The 22,602-nt window shown below is 40.6% G+C and overlaps 1 pseudogene; it reads left to right on the top strand.

Annotated features, from left to right (window-relative positions):
- Positions 1 to 13,654: 13,654 nt before the first annotated feature.
- On the top strand, positions 13,655 to 21,780 carry LOC102846786 (annotated as a pseudogene).
- The last annotated feature ends 822 nt before the right edge of the window (positions 21,781 to 22,602 follow it).

Genomic DNA, 22,602 nt, shown 5'->3' with positions numbered 1-22,602 from the left:
AGGCAACTATAGTGAAACTTCTTCTCTCGTACTTTGGGCATATTGGTAGTGCATGCTTTTCTTGGAAAGAGACATCATGCTTTAAAAGGTGGAGTGGCTTAGAAAGAGAAGAAGACACTTCATCCCCCACAATGAAATGAATAGGCACAGTAGCCATAGCAATGTCTCTAGTGTGTCAGAGATGATGAGGATGGCACAAGATAAGCTGGATTCATGTCTGTTGCTCATAGACTTGCTATGAGTTGTTCTCGAATCCACAGCACTACCACCTACATAACAGGTCCTTTCTGCCTGAAGCTTTCAACAATGTACAAGATGGAAGAGAGAAAATGAGCACAAAGGAGCCTGGAGTGAAGTGAAAGGCTTGCAGACCAAACTGGGGAGAGGAGTTGAAAAGCAAATCACCCAATCTCAAAGAATATATTTGCCACTGAATGACTCTGACTCACAGCATGCCATGTGTATCAAAGTAAAACTGTATACAATAGGGTTACATAGGATTACACTAGGCTGGCCTAGTGAACAGAAAGTGATGCTACCAAGCCAAAGGTGGGTGACTTTAATGGCGGCCCTCAGGCACGTTTTTAATTGTTTTTGGTGAAACAGTCTTCTAGGTCATATAGCCTTTGTCTGTTTGCTTGCTATACAGAGGTAACTCGTGGTTACTGTGAAGCTGAACACTGTGACACTGACGTGTCAAATTGATAATGGTTACCCATGGTGCACAGTGTTTGGTGGAGCTCCCCAATTAAAACACGCTTGGACACAGGAGTGGCATCCACTTCCCGAAATGGCTTGCCTCCGGAAACTCTCACCCTGGAGAAAGGATGAAAATTACATCATAAGTGTTCAGGTCTTTTGTTCATGGGTTTGCTATGAGTCGCCTACGACTCGACTCAACGGCATTTAACAACAACAGATAGCTAGGCCTTTCTTCTGAGGTGTTTTAACCACACAGGGATCCCAGAGGTCAGGGTTACTCTATGCCATGAAGTTGATTCTGGCTCATAGCTATCCAATCTGGCATAGCAACCCAGAACTTCCCCATAAAATTTCTGAGGCTGTTGTTATTTTACAGAAGGGCATCTCCAGGTTTTTCCTCCACAGAGCAGCTGATGTGCTTGAACTTTCGTGAGGAGGCAAATTCCCCTTCAGTTAACCTTCAACCTTCAGCTAACCTCACGATTCTTTGAGACTAGTCTCATGTCTTACATTCATTCGTGCTCACCTTGTTAACAACCCTTGTGGAAAATTTGATCTGACAGGACTCCAACCCTTTCTGGGGATAAACATGTTCAGACTGTAATTAGGAGCTCCTTACTGTTTTAAATGAAAATATTTTAATGCTACTCTGAAAGGGTGTGCTTTTTCATGATTTGTCCCAATCTCAGTTGATTTCTTACTGCCAAGTCAAAGAAAGGAGAGTACAGCTATGAAAGGTACTCAAGAAATGGTTTTTATTTAAATGTTCTTTATAAATTCATTCCCTTCTCTTAGTATTGACATAGCAAACTTTCTTTCTTTTTCTTTTTTCATTTTTAAAGTAAATGAGGAAGTAGCAATAATGTGGCCTGGGAAACCAGGGTGTTTACCACTTATTGGAACCAGTTCATAGGTGCCTGGCTAGGCTAAGAAAGGACAGCTCAGCACCGGGAAGGGGGAAGAAAACCCACAGCAGCAGCAAAGAACAAAACATTTTTAAGAAATCTGGTCTGCAAATCCCCAGCCCAGCTAGGCGCCCCAGGGGCCCAGGCCTGCTCCACAAAGCAGAGGCTGCGTTGGCCTCCTTGCAGCAAACCTGCCCACAGGCAAGCAGATTCCAGGTGCGGGGAACCGGCATGCTGCTCGCAGAAGGCTGACCACGTGTGCAGGCGTGTGCGTGGTGGGGTCGGGGTGGAGGGAAAGAGGGCTCAGCGGGCTGGCTCCCGCCCCTGAAGAAAACAAGCAGAGGCAGGGAGGAAAACATACTGTTCCCGGCAATCTGATCGCTTCGTGCGAGCCTCTGGGTTACACACCCCGGGACGCGGAGGCCCAGAGGCGAAGCTGATTAGGCCAGGCAGGAAAACCGAGTGTGGTGACAGTTCCTGGGCAGATTAGAAACACATTGTTGGAAAAGGGGGGGGGGGGGGGGGGGGGGTGAGGCGGGGTGAGAGTGTGCGTAGGCAGGCTGGCCTGGCTGGGGGTGGAGTTGGGGCAATTGGGCTGGGAGGGGGCAGAAGACCTAAGGCATATAATGCTCTGTTTGTGAGCTGAGATTCCAGCTCCTAGGGTGGCCCTTGGCAGCTGGTTAGGCCTCACAGCTAGAAATCTGGAACAACAAAGACGCTGGGACAAAAGGGGCTCTGGCCTTAGGAGGGGCTGCAGACTTTACAGGCACTTTACAAGGCCAAGAGCATTTCCCTTCTGAGGGGCCAGTAGATCAAAGAGGGGAGAGACTGGCGGCAGAGTCAAATAAGGCTTCTTTAAGAAAGGGAACTGACATTTATTGGGCACTATATTGGGCTCTTTTTATATGTTTTATCGGTTTTGCAATCACAGTAGAAAATTCTCACTAAATCAGAAAACTTGGGTGTGAATCTTTTTCTCTCAGACCAGGGACACCTGGGTTGCCCAATTTATGAGTGCTGTTTGAAATCTATAGAAGAAGCTGGGTAGGAATGTACGTGTACTCTTTTCGTTTTCACCAGAGGTGTTAGGACCAAAGTATGTCTTCCTGTCTGCACCTTCCACCCACTGTGGATGGAACAATTGGACCCTCATCTTTCCTTCAAATCCTCCCTTCCCCCACGTTTCCACTCTCATTTCCTGAGCCACTATTTAAATTCTCCCACAGGCTCTACTCTAGTGCCACCTGGTGGCCCAGACAGTTAATTCATGCCGATTTGGCCTCTGGGTCTTCGCGATTACTCGGCTATGCATCAGAATGCTGGACAATGGCTAAGGATGATAGAAGAAGAATTGATACCTTCGAGTGGTGGTGATGGAGAAGAATCTTGAAAATACCATGGGCCATCAAGAAAACAAATAGGTCTGTCTTGGAGAGGGTGAAACAAAGTTTCTCCTTAGATGCTAGGATTTTGAAGCTGCATCTCACATACTTCAGGCCGATTGGTCCTTGGAGAAGGACATCATGCTTGGAAGGGTGGAGGGTCAGCGGAGGAGAGGGCAACCCCTGATAAGATGGATTGACACAGTAACTGGGGTAATGGGAAGGTGTGTTGGAGTCAGACAGGCTCAGGACAGGGCTATGAGTCACAGGCAAATCAAAGGCACATAACAACATGATAAAGCTGAATGCTCACATTGCCCGGGACCCTTCTGTCCTTTTGCTCTACTCTTTATCTCCATTTTATTATCACTCTTTGCATATTCCCTTAGATCTTAGAGCATTTCTGTCTCCATTTTCTGCTGCTTCCTCTCACTAATGCTTCTGTGGTTATTTTCAGTGAATCCCCGAAGTCTGGAAGATTTTTTGTTCCCTTTGTTTCTCATAGTCTGGAAAATGGAGAAACACCTTTTATGTTGTTACATTTTATTTTAATAATTTTAATGAACATTTACAGATATTTTGGATTTCCATTCATTCATTGTTGCACTTTTCTCTCTGCCCAGCCCTTTGCCCTGCCCCAGTTCACTCCTCTCTTTGAAAAGTAAAAGAAAAATTCTTTCTTTGATATACAATCCCCCCACACCCCTCCCACCACTTTTTAATGTGGACATTTTTTATAATTTTTTGTAAATTTATTGTCTATTTTTAACAAGACCTCCTTTTCCTCTGAGGCTTTAGGACATGTTTCTAAGAGGCTTGGTTTTACCCACTGATGGATTCCACCTAAATTTTTCTCCCATCATCATTTGTAGGAGTGAGTTCTGTCCAGCCACCAGGCGAGCTCCTTGTCCTTCATGAGAACAAAAGTGAGAGCCTTTGCCCCAGTTTAGACCAAGGGTCTCAGTATTCATGTCTGATCCTGATCCACGGATCCTGACCAAGCCCAGTGGGAACTCAGCCTTGTGGGAAATGGGCTTGGAAGCCGAGCTTGGGTGAGAAGGACATTTGTCCCGGGCACAGTCACAGATGCACTCTTCTCCATCCTTGACCTGACCCTACCTTTCTGGTTCTGTATGCAGTGCAATGAGATCATTGTACAAATTTTTTTCATTTGACATTGGAGATCAAATGATAGATTTTTGTACAATGGATGATTTATTCACTACAAATACTTTTTAAAAAAAAAAAGTGTAAAGGGCAACTGATACATGGACTTTGCCTGATGGATTACACACAGAGATCAGATTGACTACATTGGAAAACATCAGTCAAAACCAGGCCAGGGGCTGACTGTGGAATAAATCCTCCAACTACTCATATGCAAGTTCAAGAAGAAGTTGAAGAAAATGAAAATACGTCTATGAGGACCAAAATACAACCTTCAATGCATGCCCACTAAATTAAAAAAAAAATTTAAGAATAGATTTGATCCACTGAACACTAATGACCAAAGACCAGATGAGATGTGGGATAGATATCACAGATATAATTCATGAAGAAAGCCAAAGGGTCTTAAAAAGACAGGGAAGGAAGACAAGACTGAAATGGATGCTAGAAGAAACTCAAACTTTCATTGTAACAAAAAGAAGCTAGAAGAAGGGAAAAGGATGCTGAGGTAAGAGAATTGAACAGATTTCAAAAGGGCAACTTGAGAAAACAAAGTATTATAATGAAACATGCAAAGAGCTAGAGTTAGGAAACTTAAAAGTGAACACCACACTCAGCACTTTTCAAATGGAAAGAACTGAAGAACAAGTAAGTTCAACCTTTGAGTTGCAGTAATGAAGGACTCTTTGGGTAAAATTTTGAATGATACAGGAAGTAGCAAAAGAAGATAGGAGAAGTAAACCAAGTCACTTTGCACCCTCTCAGAAAATAGCATATGATCAAGAACTAATAGTTCTGAAGGAAGAAGTTCAAGCTGCACTGAAGCCATTGGCAAAAAATAAGGCCCCAGAGATTTGGGACACTAACTGAGGTGTTTGAGGAAACAGATGTAGCCTAGACAGACATGCTCAGCAGTCTTTGCCAAAAATATAGAAAGCAGTTCCCTGGCTGACTAGAAGAGATTAATATTTATTCCTGTTCCCCGCGAAGGTGATCCAGCAGAATGTGGAAATTAGCAGTTAATATAATTAATATCATATGCAAGTAAAATCTTACTGAAGATTACTTAAAAACAACTAGAACAGTATATCAACAGAGAATTGCCAGAAAAGTCAAGCTGGATTCAAAAAGGGCTGTGGCACCAGTTATATCATTGCTGATGCTAGATAAATCTTGGCTGAAAGCAGAGAATACCAGAAAGATGTTTACTTGTGTTTTATTGACCATGCAAAAGCATTTAACTGTGTGGATCCTTACAAACTCTGGCTAACTTTGAGAAGAATGGGAATCCCACAAAAATTCATTGTGCTCATGTGAAACCTATACCTAGAACAAGAATCTATTGTCTGAGAAGAACAAGAGAACTTGCTTAAAATGCATGGTTTAAAATCAGGAAGGGAAAAAAAGTATACAGCAGCATTGTATCCTTTCTTCATATTGATTCAATCTGTATACTGAACAAATAATTTGAGAAGCTGAGTTCTATGAAGATGAACGTGGCAGCACAATCGGAGGAAGACTTAACAACCTGTAACATGCAGATGAAACAACTTTGCTTGCAGAAGATGAAGATGACTTAAAGTACTTGCTGCAAAAGAGCAAAGACTTCAATGAGGGGTTACATCTCAACATCAAGAAAATAAAATCATCAGTGCTAGACCTACAGGCAACATCATGATACATGGAGAAAAGAAATCTGTGTTGTCAATTACTTCATTTTACTTGAATCCACCACAATTAATATCCCTCGCAGCAGCAGTCAATAAATCAAAAGATGTGTTACAAAACATATAAAAAACCTCTGTAAAGTTCTAAAGAGCAAGGATGTTAGCTTAAAAATAAGCACTAATCTAAGCCATAGTATTTTCAATTGCTTCCTATGCATGTAAAATTTTTATAATTAATAAGAAAGAATAAAGAATAATCAAGGCCCAGCCAGAGACCTTCATCCCAATACTTCCATAAAGAATATCGTCAAGAAAACCCTATGAAGCTCAGCTCTACTCTAACATACAGGATCACCATGAATAAGAATAAACTTAACAGCAACAAATATTTAACTAATTAATAGTGAGAAAAAGTCTGGATGCAAAACCCAAACCTTTGCTTTCAAAATTCCGTATTCTTACTCTTCTCTTTTATGCCTAGTAAGGGATTGCTTTGAAGGAGCCCTGGTGGCACTGTGCTTACGTGTTTGGCTACTAAACCAAAGTAAAAAAAAACAAAACCAAACAACCAAACCCACTAATTGTGCATCGATTGTGGAGTCAATTCTAGCTCACAGTGAGGTCAGGCTGACTATCTCTCATGGAGTGCCTGGTGGATTTGAGCCACACACCTGTTGTTTAGCTGTCCAACAAGTTAACCCACTATATCACCAGAGTTCTTTGAATTCACCAGTCATGCTGCAGGAGAAAAGACTTCTTCTTGTTATGTGCCAACAAGTCACCTGGGACTCACAGTGACCCGATGCACATCAGCTCTGAACCCTGCCCTTTCCTGAGCCAATCTTTCCATTGCTGACACACCTACCCTAATTACCCCAGTTACTGTCAGTCCGTCTCATCCAGGGTTTCCTTCTTCTGCACTGACCCTCTACGCTTCCAAGCTTGGTGTCCTTCTCCAAGGACTGGTCCTACCTGCCTATAAACCCAAAGTATGTGAGAAGAAGCTTCATAATTTTTGCTTCCAAAGAGCAACTTGGTTTCACCCTCTTCATGACAGACCTCTTTGTTCTCTTGGAAGTCCATGGAATGTTCACTACCCTTTTCCAGCACCACACAAAGGGATTAATTATTTTTCTATTATCCTTAGTCATTATCCAACTCTCTGATATATAGCAACTAATTGTGAAGACCTTGCCTCAGTCTCTAGACTGACATTGTTGCTCTTTAGTACTCTGGAGAAGTCCTTGACAGTAGACTTTCCCAAAGCATTTCATCTTTTAATTTTCTGACTCCTGATGCCAACAGTGTTGATTGTGGAGCTGAGCAAGATGAAATTGCCGACAGTCTCAATCTCTTCTCCATGTATCATGGTGCTGCCAATTGGCATGGCGGTGTGAATTTTGTTTTCTTGATGTTGAGATTCAATCCATATTGAAGGCTATAGTCCTTGACCTTCTGTAGCAAATGCCTTAGGTCATCCTCAGTTATGGCAAGCAAGTGTGTCATCTGCATAATGTAGGTTATTGATGAGTCTTCCTTCAATATTCTTCCATAAAGATTTCAACCTAAGAAAGACTATGGGGAAGTTTTGTGGCCTAAGCCACCATATCAAGGGGTAGCTGGGGGAAGGGAGCTTCTGAACAGGGTAGACAGGAGTGCAAGGGATTCTGATTATAGCAAGGAGAGTGAAGGGGAAAGACACACATGACAATGTAGGGGGGATACTGATAAAATAATAATAATGTATTAGTTATTTTTGTAAGGGGAAGTCTTTCATCTGCTCTTTTTTTATAAAATGCTGTCTGTCAGATATTGTTCTAAAGCTAAGCATCCAAAATTAAGACAAACGAGGAAGGATTGGTCATCCATTTCTGAAATATAACAGGCCTCAGAAACCTCTATGTACAATAGAACAAGCATAGAATAGACTAACAGATATGGCAACTGAGGCTTAGCCCTCAAATTTGGAAACACAAAGGAAAAACAGTTGTAAGCAGAAACTAATAATTGGAACATGGAATGTGAGAAGCATGAATGTAGGAAAACTGGGCAATGTTAAGAAAAATAGAACACATATATATTGATATATTAGGTGTTAGCAAAATGAGATGGATTGGCATGGGACATTTTGAATCAAACGATCATATGCTCTACTAGTCTGAAGATGAAAAGGTGAGAAGAAATGGGGTTGCTTTCATAGTTAAAAGGGCCATTTCTAGATCCATCTTGAAATACAGTGTTGTGACAGAATAATATCCATTTGCATACTAGGAAGACCTGTTAATATCTCTTATCATTCAAATTTATGCACCAATAACCAGAGCCAAAGAGGAGGAAATAGATGATTTCTACCGATGTTTACAGTCAGAAATAGATTAAACATGCAACCAAAATGCATTAATAATAATGGGTGACTGGAATGCAAAAGTTGAGAACTAGGGAGGTTTGGTAGTCAGAAAACATGGACTTGATCAGAGAGATGAGGCTGGGGATAAAATGATAGATTTCTGCACAATTATTTATTTATTTATTTATTTATTTATTTATTTATTTATTTATTTATTTATTTATTTATTTATTTATTTATTTATTTATTACAAATACCTTTTATAAGAAATATAAATATAGGCTATATGCACTATTTCACTAGTTTTTACACACAAGAATCAGATCAATTACATCTGTGGAAGGAGTCGTTGGACAAGTGAAAACTAAGCCAGGTGCAAATTATGGAACAGACCATCAACTACTCATACACAAGTTTAAATTAAAGCTAAAGAAGGTCAAATCAAATCCACAGGGATCAAAATTTGATCTTGAGTCTGTCCCACCTGAATTTAAAAACCAACTCAGGAACAGGATTGATGTTTTGAATACTAATGAACAAAGACCAGGTGAGCTGTGGGAGGATATAAAGAATATCATCAAGGAAAAATGCAAAAGGTCATTACAAAGATGGAGGAAGAAGAAAAGACCAAGATGAAAGTCACAAGAGACTCTGAACATTGTACTAGAGTGCTGAGAAGCTAAACAAAGGGAAGAAATAAAAAAGTAACTGAATAGATTTCAAAAGCCAGCTCAAGAAGATAAAGCAAAGTATTAAAATAAAGTGTGCAAGGAGTTGGAGTCAGAAAATCAAAAGGGACACATTCATTTGGCATTTCTTAAGCTGAAGGAAGAACAAATTCAAGCCTTGAGTTGAAATGCTTAAGGATGCTATAGGCAGAATATTGAATGATCTGCAAAGCATTATAAGAAGATGGAAGGAGTATATAGAGTCACTGTACGAAAACAAATTGGCTATTGTCTGACACAGAAGAATTTCAAGAAACAACATATCAAGAGGCAATGGTGACATGGGAGGAAGTGCAGGCTGCTCTGACGACTTAGTGAAAAATAAGGCCCCAGGAATTGATGGAATACCAACTGACATATTTCAACAAACAGATGGTGCCCTGGATGTGCTCATCAGGTTGTGTATAGAAATCTAGAGGACAACTACCCGGACAACTGACTTGGAGAGATGCATCTTTATTCCCATTCCAAAAAAAGGAGGTGGGGGGAAAGAATGTGGGACTTATTAAACAATATCACTAATATCATACATAAGCAAAATCCTGCTGAAAATTATTAAAAAAATTACTGGAACAGTACATTGACAGAGAACTACCAGAAATACAAGCTGGGTTTAGAAGAGGTCATGGCACTAGAGACAATATTACCAACTTCAAGTAGATCTTGGCAGAAAGCAAAGAGTACCAGAGGAATGTCTATCTGTGTTTTCTTGATTATGCAAAGGCTTGATTTTCTTGATTGTGCAAAAGATTGTATGGATCACAACAAAGTGTGGCTAACTTTGAGGGGAATGGGAATCTCAAAACACTTGATTGTGCTCATCTGAAAACCTATACGTGGACCAGAAAGAAGTCTTCAGAACAGATTAAGGAAATACTGCATGGTTCAAAATCAGGAGAGGAGTGCATCAAGGATGTGTCCTCTCTCCATACCTTTCCAATCTATATGCAGAACAGATCATTCAAGAGGCTGGGCTTTATAAGGAGGAATGTAGTAACAGGATTAGTGGAAGACTCACGTAGAAGACACAACCTTGCTTGCTGAAACTGAGGAGGACCTGAAGTGCTTGCTGCAAAAAGTCAAGAACTGTAATCTTCTATATGGATTGAAGCTCAACATTAAGAATACAAAGATTCTCACCACTGGACCAAATGTCAGCACCATGATAGAAGGAGATTGAGGTTGTTAACAATTAATTACAGCTTGCTTGGCTCCACAATCAACACTCTTGCCACCAGTATTAAGGAAATCAAAAGACAAATTACACTGGGAAAATCTGCTGTCAGGGACCTCTCCAGAGTACTGAAAAGCAATGATATCAGTCTAGAGACTAAGGTGAGCTTGATTCAGACCATGGTCTTTGCAATTAATTGCTAAGAGAGCTGGATCATGAATTAGGTTGACAGAAGAAGAATTGATGCCTTTAAGTTGTATGGTGCTGGGGAAGAGTCTTGAACATTCCATGGACTGCCAAGAAAACAAATAGGTCTGTCTTTGAGAGGCTGAAACTATGGTTCTCCTTGGAGGCTAGGATTTTGAAACTTTGTTTCACATACTTTGGGCCAGGAGGGACTAGTCCTTGGAGAAGGGCATCATGCCAGAGGGTCAGCTATGAGTTGGTTCTGATTCTTTAGTACACAAAAACAAGGTTATAGTAAGTCAGAATTGATTCAACAGCATACAAAAACAATGAGAAAGTATCATTTTGGAGAAAGACACAACTGATTAATTAGTTGCTTTCAGTTACTGTAAATTGATAAAAAAATGTTTATAAGACATGATTTATGAGATAAAGAGGCAAAAATAGTTGTCATCATGTTGATTCCAATTTATGGCAACCGCAGAAGGGCTATAGAGTACAACTGGGCTCCCTTGGGTTTCCAAAGCTCGTTTTTAGTAGTACATCACCAGATCATTCTTTCCAGGAGTCTCCAGGTGGACTCAAACCTCCAGTCTTTAAGTGAGCAGCTGTGCTCCTTTTCCATTCTAACTGCCGAGGAACTCCAAATGGCAGCAGGCTCAACAGAATAGTGCCAGGTTCTTCTCATGTACAGGAGATTAACCTGAGTCATAGGGTGAGAGTACATAAGTCACTGTGAGGCATCAGAAGTAGCTCTCAACTCAACACTACTGCAGAAAGCGACTTGTTCTCCATCCAAGTAAGCTGAGGTAGTTTGGCTGATGCTAAGGACAAGTACATACTGAGAAGAACAGATTCTGATTCTCCCTGTTGAGAATAAGGGAAAAGAATCTCTTCTGTGTTTTTTTTTAGAATTCACTTTAGGTAGCTTGTCATTGTAAATTCTTTGTCTCTTTGAGAAGGATGTATGTAAATGTAAGGTGCTTTCTCATAGGTGTAACAGTTACCTCTTTGAAATGTAACTTCAGAGAGCTTCTCTCCCTCCAAGGTTCCTAGAAGGAGGCTAGCCTAACTTCACATATCTTGCCATACATTGGAATTTTATCTTAAGCATGAATGTACTGAGTTTTATCCACCAAGTTCTATAAAGGATTAGATTCCTTTCTGTCTCTGCATTTTCATTTTCTTTAGAGAAGAGATTGACATTCTGGTTTAGTGAGGTGTTTGTTTGTTTATTTGGTCTTTCTTGTTGCCAGCAGTTGAGGGGAAAACCCCTCACAGCTTTTGAGTTTTCTGAGGTGGTGAAGATGATTGCTCACCTTTCTCTCAGGGCAAAGATAGTGGATTTGGGTTAGCAGCACAACTGACTACTGATGCCACTGGTAGTGCTCCAATTTAACTAAAACAAGTGATTGAGTGAATCAGTGGGGAGAAGTCAGCAAGACAATTTGAATGTAGAGACCAGGATATGAATTGTGACCCTAGGAGAGGGTATGGCCAGTGTGAGCCCTGGAGTGGTAGAGCCCACTTTGTGCAGCTCAGCTCAGCTGCTAGCAAGAACCAGTTCCTGTGATAAATCAGAGTAGGCGTCAATGTGTCTCCTAAATCCTTAGCTCAGTCGGAAGGAAACTGATGTAGGCATGTCTCAGCAATGCAGCAGGCCCAAGTGTTTTAGGTAACGCAGCCCAACTCATTGAGCAATGAAACATCACCACCTCATTGGCTAACTATCAAAATTACACTTTAGGCTTCTTTATTTCTCTGCACTGTCTTTTCAGCCACTCCATTTTATCTGAAAGTGAAACACCGCAAGGGTAGCAGCATACCAACAGATAAGGCAAGAAAACACAGAGGACTCCGGCCACATGATGCTTTCACTTAGCCCCTGATCCTGTTGTTATTAGGTACCGTTGAGTCAAGCACAACCTATAGAGACCCTGTGAACAACAAATTTGAACCCTGTCTTATCTGGTGCCATTCTCCAAATTTCTGACACACTAGAGCCCAGATATCAATCCATCTGGTTGAGGGTCTTCCTCACTTTCACCGACACTCAACCTCGCCAGGCATGGTGTTCCTCTCCAAGGAAAAGCCGGTCCTAGTAATATGCTCAAAATCTGTAAGATGAAATGTTATCATTCTTGCCTCCAAGGAAACACAGGCTGCCCTTTCTTCAAGGCATAATTGTTTGTTCTTTTGGCAGTCCATGAGATATTCAGCACTCTTCTCCAACATCACAATTCAAAGACATCAATTCTTCTGTTATCCATATACATTGTCCAGCTCTGAGATACATAACAGGTGATTGAAAAAACCACGGCCTGAATCAGCTTTAACTTAGTACTCAAGCTGACATCATTGCTTTTAAATAATTTAGAGAGGTCCTCTAGTACAGATTTTCCCAATGCAATACGTCTCCTAATTTCCTGATTGCTGGTACCAAGGTTGTTGATTGTGAATTCAAGTAAGACGTAATCATTGACAACTTCAATATCAGTAATACCACATGCAAGTAAAGTATTGCTGAAGATTGTCAAAACACAACTGTAACAGTTCATCAACTGCCAGAAGTTCAAACTGGATTTACAAGAGGCCATAGCACTAGAGATATCATTGCTGATGTAATTCCAACCAAGATGGTATTGGCTAGAAGCAGAGAATACCAGAAGGATGTCTATTTGTGTTTTACTAACTATACAAAGACATTTGACTGGATCATAACACATTATGGCTAATATTGAGGAAAAAGGCAAACCCAGAACAGTTTTACTGTGTGCATGTGAAACCTATACCTAGACCAAGAAGCTGTTGTCTTAAGAAAGCAAAGGAACACAGAATGGTTTAAAAGTCAAGAAAAGTGTGCATCAGGGTTGTACCCTTTCTGCATACCTATTCAATCTGTATGCTGAAGAGATAATTCAAGAAGTTGGATTTTATGTTGAACAATGTGGCATCAGGAACAGAGGAAAACTCATCAAGGCCCTATGTTATGCACATGACACAATCTTGCTTGCCAAAAGCAAGGACATTTTCTCTAGAAGAGGAAATCTGGCCTTCAATCTGGCTTACATCTATCTCAACATAAAAAAAAATTAAAAAATAATCTCACAACTAGACCAGTAGCCAGCATCATGATAGATGGAGAATTGATTAAAACTGTCTTCATCTTACTGGAATCCACAATCAACACCCATGGTACCGGCTTTCAAGAAATCAAAAGGTGAGTTGTACCGGGAATATCTGCTGACAAGTACCTCTTCAGAATACTAAAGAGTAATGAGGGAGACAAATGGGAAGCAGAAATGGAAGAAAGTTCTAGTGATCGAGATAGCGGTGGGAGCAGCCAGCTGGCAGGAGGAGATGTTAAGAGAGAGAGGCTGATTAAGCCTGATCAAGATGACAACCTCCCAAAAGCACCAGGACTTCGTGGCGGAGCCCATGTGGGAAAAGCCTGCGCAGAGCCTGGCCGGCATCAGTGACATCCTGGGCAAGAAGCCAGAGGAGAGGGGCTTTGACAAGTCATATGTGGTCCTTGGGCAGTTTCTGGTGCTAAAGAAAGATGAAGACCTCTTCTGGGAATGGCTCAAGGACACATGCAGTGGTGCCAATTCCAAGCAATCTCGGGACTGCTCTGGGTACCTTCGGGAGTGGTGTGATGCCTTCTCATGCAGTTGAGCCAGGAGGCCCCCAGTCCCTAGTCCTGAGGCTCCCCTTCCATCCTCTACGAAGGAGATTGACAGAGATTGCTGTGGTCATGCTCACCTCCAAGGCTTTTTAGGAGCTTTCTCCCAACACCATTTTAACTTTTTTCAAGTGCCCCCTCTTCTCCTTTCCTGGCCGTGAAAACAATGTTACAAGCTTTCCTGAGTGGGTTCTAGGCCCCTGTCCCTCACTCTTACCTTCACCTCCAGACTATTTTTACATCATTTGGCTCTTTTTTGGCACAATAGTCACTAGTCTTATAAAGTTTTGTAAATCAATGAAGTCAGTGGTCTTCATGGGAAAAAAAAAGAGTAATGATGTCAGTTAAAGATTGAGATGTATGTGATCTAAGCCATGGTCTGCTCAATTGCACCTGAAAGCTGGACAATGACTAAGGATGACAGAATCAATGTCTTTGAGTTGCAGTGTTGAAGAAGAGTGCTGACTACACCACAGACTAAGAGAACAAATATGTCTTAAAGGAAGTGCAGCCCAGGTGCGCCTTATAGGTAAGAAGGGTGAAACTTCACCTTACGTATGTAGAGCATGTTGTTAGGTGGGGCCAGTCCTTGGAAAAGGGCATGATGCTTGGAAACATGAAAGGTCAATGAGAAAGAGAAATACCCTCAACAAGATGAATCAACAGTGACTGTAGCAATGAGTCAAAATATATCAGGGATGGTGAGGATGGTGCAGGACAGGACATGGTTCAGACTTGTTCATAGGGTCGTTATGAACTGTAATAGACTTGAGGGCCTCTAACAACAGCCATGAATACCAGAAGCTCTGCTGGCATAGTGGTAAGAAGTTGTGAGGTCAATGTAAAGGCATGTGTGAAAAATCCACCAACTATTCCTTGAGTGAAAGGTGGGTAATCTCCTCCAGTGCAGTTCACACTCTCTGAAAACCCACTGCAGGCTCACTTGTGAATTGCTTCTGACTTGATGGTACATAACCACAATAATAGCCAAGAGTAACAGAATGTGGTAATTAAAAAAATGGATGCTGCTGTCAAAGAGATAGAAGCTCAAGTCCTGTCTTTGCCACACAGCAGGATACCCTTGGGCAAGTTACCTAACCACTTTCAACCTTGTTCCTTATCAGTAAAATTATAGCACCTGCTTTGCAGTATTATTATGAAGATAGGTTGAGCCAATGAATGTCAAGTGCTTAGCACCCACTGTCTGGCACAGGGTGAAATAAATATTAGCTATTATTATCATCATAGAGAGTTTGGAACCAGGAGTAGAATGTGGCAGTTTGTGCTCTGTAGCTTTACCTTCTCATGCGTAAACCCTTGTGGGAACTTGTGATTGGAATAATTTGCAAAGGCAATTGTAGTGGCAGGTGAAACTTCTTTGTTTCTAGGATTTATAGCAAAGGATTGATATTAGTATTGAATTTCAAAGAATCCTCACCATATTTGAACCTGCTGTTAAATTAAGTCCATTTTATTGAGTTTCACTCTTTTGCTAATCCTCTACCGTACCAAGCCTGATGTCCTATTCCAGGGACTTAACTCTTCTGATAACATGTCTAAAGTATGTAAGATGCAGTCTCATCTTTTAAGAACTATATCATGCTTCTAAGGCTCATGCTGGATGTACTTCTTCCAACACAGTTTGTTCTTTTTGTGATCCATGGTATAGTCAATATTTTTCATCAACATAATAATTCAAAAGGATCAATTCTTCAGTCTTCCTTATTCCACATATATAGGAGATAATTTTATATGAAATAGCTCAATGGCAAATATACCTAGTTGAGGTACCTTGTTGATATACTCAAGTTTGTTTTTCCTTAGAATGGAAGGTACATTTCTATCTTTCAAGAGTATCAATGTAATGGCTGCATGGTGAGATAATATACCAATTGTCTTTTTTTAATGTAGTAAGTACTAAGTTCTTGATATTAGTATGTCTTAAAAATCTGTAAAAGCTCTGGTGGTGCTACAGTTAAGACATTCAGTTACTCACAAAATCAATTGCTTTACAGGAGAAAGAAGAAGCAAATTGCTTTTGTAAACAATTACAGTCTTAGAAAACCTCTAGAAAGTTCTACTCAGTCTTGCAGGGCTGCTATGAGTTAGAATCAACTCAATAGTTAGAGGGTTGTTTTGGGTTTTGTTTTCCTATCATATTGAGGCACTGGCTCCGCCCCCCTCTTTTTTTTTTACGGAGAGAAAAGCTTTTAAAACTATCTACAGAATGTTATTGTACCATTGAGTCAGAACTGACCCATACCTGATGAACCAGAGGCAGTTAATTGCACAGGAGGAGATTGTCCATCCTTCTCATGCAAAGCAGCTGGCGGATCCAAACTGCATGCCTTCGGGATTGATTCACAGATTCTTACCACTAGGCCACCAGAGCTCCCTATCTGTAGAATGTTTTTGTTTTTGTGTACCAAAGAGTCAGCGCGAACCCATAGCTGACTTTGCAATGGGTTTTCAGAGGCAGTTAACTGAACGTGAGGAGTTTGCCCATCTTTCTCCCGCAGAGTGGCTGGTGGCTTCGAGCCACGTGCCTTCAGGATTGCAGCATGGTGTCTTGCCACTAGGCCACCAGTGCTCCCCTTATGGACATTAAAAAATTTTTTTTTTCTTATCCATCATTTAGTCAAATACAATGGGAGCATGAATTACAAGAAAAATGCAATTAAAACCTGACAAATACAAAGGCATAATGTTTTGTTTTTATATTCAACAGATATAACACCACTCTATCAAATTTTTTTCTCAAAACCTTTCCCTCTATTCTCATATTTAATTGCTACAGTGAGTATAATTATAACTTTTAGCACAGTAGAGATTGTGAGGCTAGCCCAGTATCAGGCTGGGTGTCAGTCTGTTGTCCATGGATTTACTGTAGGTCATAGTAACTCAAAGGCACCTAACAACAATAAGGGCAGTAAGATTTCCTCTAACCAAGGACTGAGAGGTATTGAGGTCAAGGGTTTAAGAGTCAGATTGGCTTGGGTTTATCTTGATTCTGCCATTTACTTACGTTGGGACATATCTTCTTTTCTAAACAAAACTGACGTGGGACCATCTCCCCCCACAACATTTCTAGTAAAGATTAGCAAGTATGTAGGTGAATAACCTTAACCCGATGCTCAGGACAGAGAAGTTACTTGATAAATGGAAGCTGTTCCTTCATTAGGACTTTACAAGTTGATTTTGACTCTGAATGTTTGCAAATATCTGACACACTTCCCCTTTCAGTTCTATTTTCTTTCAATAAAGAATCTAATTGTTTCAGGTCTGTATTCTTTCTTGGTACCAATTCAGTCTGTATGCTGAGAAAATCATTTGAGAAACTGGGCTTTATGAAAACGAATGTAACATCAGGATTGGAGGAAGAAGACTCATTAACAACTTGAGCTATGCAGATACAGCTTTGCTGAGAGTGAGAAGGAGTTAAAACCCTGGCTACATGTATGGCGCTTTCTCAAAAGGTTGCAAATAGAAAGACCATTTGAGCCAGCAATTCTACTTCTGGGAATTTACCCTAAAGAAACCATAACCAACACCCAAGCAGATATGTACACAACCATGTTTATTGCAGCTTTGTTTGCAATAGCAAAGAGCTGGAAACAACACAAGTGCCCCAATGGAATACTATGAAGCACTGAAAAACAAGGAACTCGTGAAATATAATGCAAAGTGGATGACCTTAGAGGACATAATGCTGAGTGAAATATCTCAATCACAAAAGGACAAATAGTGGCATAGGGCCACTATTGTAAAACATGGCTGACATTGGGCTTGAGGGAAGACAGAGAAGAAAGGGAGGAATGATGTATACTGCATTGCAACAGATGACGAAAAGAACTGTTTAAAAGGGATATATGATTAAGTATTATTGCCATTATAATGATTAAGTATTATTGCCATTACAGGAGCCCAGAATGATGGCTGCACAGGGAGGGATTTCATAGCAATGAAAGAGTTTTTCTTTTATTTATCAAGGAGAAAAGTTAATTGGGGGGAGGGATGGGCAGGGAGAAAAGTGCAACAATGAAAGACTGGAAATGCTAGGTCTCTATAAACTTTCATTAAAATTAATAAGAAAAACCCACTGGCTACAGAATATAAAAAACAAAAATCTTCTATATGGATTACATAACAACATCAGGAAAGCAAAAATCTTCATCACTGGACCAAGAGACAACATGATAGATGGAGAAAAGATTGAAATTGTCAATGGTTTCATCATACTTGGATTCACAATTAACACCCTTGGTACCAGCAGTCAAGAAATAAAAAAATGTGAGTAAATCTGCTGTATAGGATTTCTCCAAAGTGTTAAAGAGCAGTAATGTTAGTTTAAAGAGTAAGGTGTGCCAGAATGGATTGAGAAATTATGGTACATTCACACAATGGAGAACTAGCAGCATGCAGGAGCAATGATTTTTGTAAATTACTACCTAACTTGAGAGGGACTGGAGAGCATTATGCTGAGTGAACTAACTCAGTCCAAGGACAAATACTGTATAGAACCATAATTGTAACCTGAGTATGAGGATGCAAGGGGAGAGGTTGGAAGCAGAGGGGTGAGGATGTGTGGGGAAGGGGGGTTAATCATAGGGTTGCACAATTTAATGGGTCAATGGGGTGAAGGAAATGGGAAAGATCCAATGTAAAAAACAATGTACATGAACTTCGTAAATAAATCAGTATAATAACAAAAAAAGAAATTGCTGACATAAATAAAATAAAATAAAATAAAATGTAAGGTACATATGATCCAGGGCATGATCTTTTCAATTACCTGCTATGCTCCTGCAAATTGGATAAAGAATAAGGATTACAGAATAATTATTGATACCTTTGAGTTGTGGTGTTGGAGAAGAGTACTGGATATTCAAAGACCTGCTGAAAGGACAAATAAATATTTCTTGGAACAGGTGCAACTAGGGTGCTCCTTGGAGGCAAGGATGGTGAAGCTTCAACTCATACATTTAGGGTATGCTAGGAAGGGCCAGTCCTTGGAGAAGGACTTTGTGGTTGGATAGTAGAAGAGTCAGTGAAAGAAGGGAAGACTCTAAAAAAAATGAATTGACACAGTGACAAGTATATCAGAGACCATGAGGATGACACAGGATAGAGCATGATTATAGATCATTGTTCATAAGGTACTATGAGTCAGAGTCAGCTCCCAAGCACATAACAACACCTATTGTACATGTATCTCAGGAAGAATGCCTGACACTAAAGCCTTCATACGTCCACACTCAGAAGAAAATTATTAAAACAACAACAACAACAACAAACCACCCACAAAACAAGAGCTTAAATCAATGAGACAGAACACTGAAAAACAATTGAAACCACCAACAAACCCAGGAGCTGTTTTTTCCACAATGTCTAATAAAACTGACAAACCATTGGCAAACACAACAAAAGAAAAAAAGAAGACACAAATAACTCAATTAAGGAATAATACAGGTGACATCACAACAGAATCAGAGGAAATTAAATATATAGTACTGGAATATTATGAAAAGCTATACTCTGTGTTCCTAAACCACATGCCTCTGGAAACTCTATGAACTTGAAGAAATGATAATTGTAGAAAGGCTTCAGGCCTTTTGTTTATAGGATTGCTATGTATCATGCTCAACTAGACAGCAATAAATAACAACAACATACTCTGATAGAGAGCTCTGGTGGCCTAATGGCAAGAAGCTGTGCTGCAATCCCAGAGGCATGTAGTTCGAGGCCACCAACTGCCCCATGGGAAAAGGATGGTCAATATCCTCCCATGCAAGTAACTGCCTCTGAAAATCCACTGGAGGGTCAGCTATAGGTCAGGTCTAACTTGATGGTATGCAACAGCAATAACAACAACAAATTCTGGTAAATTTGAAAGCCTTTCCCTAGGGTTTAAGTCCACTCAAAGGAGTTGGCTTAAAACCCAGCAGGGATAAGGAGGGAATGCTGGCAGAAGTCTGTAAGACTCCACTCTGGAAGTGTGGCTTTTTGATGCTTGTGGATGCTGGTATGGATAGGCAAGTAAAGGAAAGTTTTTGGGTTGTGCTTCTTTTTGAGGTTGTTTTTGATGTGCATTATTGCTCTTTTACCCTTAAGAGTGGGTGTCCCTCAGCCTTTGCTTAGCATTTAAATCCACTTACACAAGTTGGCTTAAAATCCTGCAGGGTCTTTGGGCCAAATTTATTAATTTTTGAATGAATATCCCTTGAATGACACAGCAACCTTCTGTGTATTTGCTGAACTGAAAAACTTGATGTTGCTGTGATGCTGCACACTGTTCCATAGTCTTGCCAAATAGCATAATGGTTACCCACTATGTACAGTGTTTGGATGAGATTCCAGATTAATTTATTCTGGGAAGCAGGAGTGGCATCCACTTTCTCAAACTAGATGCCTCTGGAAACTCTACAAACTCTCTAAACTCTTTAAATATACAGGAATGGTTGTAGTTATAGAACAGAGTTCTGTACAGGAATATTGTTTGTCATAGAACAGAGTTTAGGTCTTTTGTGTAAAACTTACTCTCAGTCATATTTGACTTGATGACACGTAACCATTGTTAAGTGAAACTAGTGCTGTTATATCTGGAGGAACACTATTCCACTTTGTACATCACTCTTTGTCATTGTGCAACATGAAGTAACCTGGGTTGCAGTTATGCTGAACCTTGTGCCATTGGGGTATCAAATACCAGAATGGCTTCCCAATGTGAACAGTGTTTGATGAAGCTCCCAATTGTAAAACAGGTTTGGAAGTAGGAAGGCATTCACTTCCTAATCCACATGCCTCTGGAAACTCTATGAATTTAGTGAAATGATTACAGTTGTGGAGAGGCATTTGGTCTTTTGTTCAAAGAGTCACTATGAGTTGTGCTTGACTCAACGGCAATCAACAACAACAACAGATGAACAAATTCCTTAAAATTCATGCCCTACCCAGATTGACAAAGACAGATGTGGAACATGTGAACAGTCCCACCACAAAAGTAAAAACTGAGCAGGTCAAAAAGAGACTCTCCCACAAAAAAGTCCTGGACCAGATGGTTTCACAGCTGAATCTACCAGACATTTAGAGAAGATTTATCACCAATTCTACTTAAATTATTTTTAAAAAAATAGGAAAAGAAGGAACACTCCCAGAGACATTCTATGAAGTAAACATAACCCTAGTACCAAAACCAGGCAAAGATATTAAAAAAACAAAACAAAACAAAACCCCCAAAAAACCCACCCCAAAACAACACCACCAAAAAACCAAACAAACAAAAAAACCAGACCAACATCTCTCATGAACATTGATGCAAAAATACTTAACAAAATCAAGATTTGGTTTTTTTGAGACCTCTTCCTGTGTCTCATCTTGTATCTCTAATTGGAAGCAGGACCCAAATACCAACGCAATGGTATGGTTGGAGACCATATTGTGTGGGACTGCTAATTACTGGGTATGATGATATGGACCTTCACATTTTCTAAACATATCCATCTGCAATTTTGACTGTAGACTATGTCCACTGGTGCTCGTTCTCATTTAGCTCATACATACTTGGAGAAAAATGTCTGAATTTATGGAGTGCAATTTGAATGAACAGGTTAAACATGGTATTTATGCCTTAAGACAGACTCTTTTTGCTGAGCAGGACCTAACTACAAGAATGTTTCCATTGGCATTGGTGGTAAGGACTTGGAATTTATGATCTATCATGAGGAGGATGTGTCATACCTTGAAGGTCTTGAAGAAAGATCACAGGAATAGGCCCAATAATACTTTTCTACCTTCTGATGAACCCACAGAAAAAGCTGGTGACCAATGGGACATTAAATGATAACTCAGTTCGACCTAGAGAGGGTGAAACCAGGCTGCTCCTTAGAGGCAAGGATTCTGTAGCTTTGTCTGACATACTTTGGACATGTTGCAAGGAGGGATCAATCCTTGGAGAGAGAAGTCATGTTTGGGAGGGTGGAGAGACAGCGCAGGAGAGATTGAACCTTGATGCTGTTGTTGTTGTTGTTGTTATGTGCTGTTGAGTCTCTTGCGACTCATAGCGACCCTATGTACAACAGCCCTAAACCCTGCTCTGTCTTGTGCCTATCACACTGTCTCTGACACTCCCATCCCGATTACCCCAGTCACTGAATCAATCCACCTCATAGAGGGTCTTCCCCTCCTGCGCTGTCCCTCCACCCTCCCAAGCATAATGTCCCTCTCCAAAGACCGGTCTCTTCTTACAACATGTCCAAAGTATATTAGACGCTCCGGAGCCTCAGAATCCTTGCCTCCAAAGAGCCACCCGGTTTAACTCTTTCCAGGACGAATCTGTTTGTTTTCCTAGCAGTCCATGGTACCCTCAATACTCTTCTCCAGCACCACAGCTCAAAGGCATCAATTCTCCTTCTATCCCCCCTAGTCATTGTCCAACTCTCTGATGCATAACAAGTGATAGCAAAGACCATGGCCTGTATCAGACACACCTTAGTCTCCATAGAGACACCATTGCTCTTCAGTACTTTGGAGAGGTCCCTAACAGCAGACTTTCTCATGGCAATGCACCTTTTAATTTCCTGGCTACTGATGCCGAGAGTGTTGACTGTGGAGCCAAGCAAACTGAAGCTGTGAGCAATCTCAGTCTTTTCACCATCCATCCTGA

Source organism: Elephantulus edwardii, unplaced genomic scaffold (genome assembly GCF_000299155.1).
Source record: "Elephantulus edwardii isolate Elephantulus edwardi_28Jun2011 unplaced genomic scaffold, EleEdw1.0 scaffold00061, whole genome shotgun sequence".
NCBI lineage: Eukaryota > Metazoa > Chordata > Mammalia > Macroscelidea > Macroscelididae > Elephantulus > Elephantulus edwardii.
The sequence above is the reverse complement of the archived record's forward strand: the minus strand, read 5'-3'. Positions and strand labels throughout refer to the sequence as shown.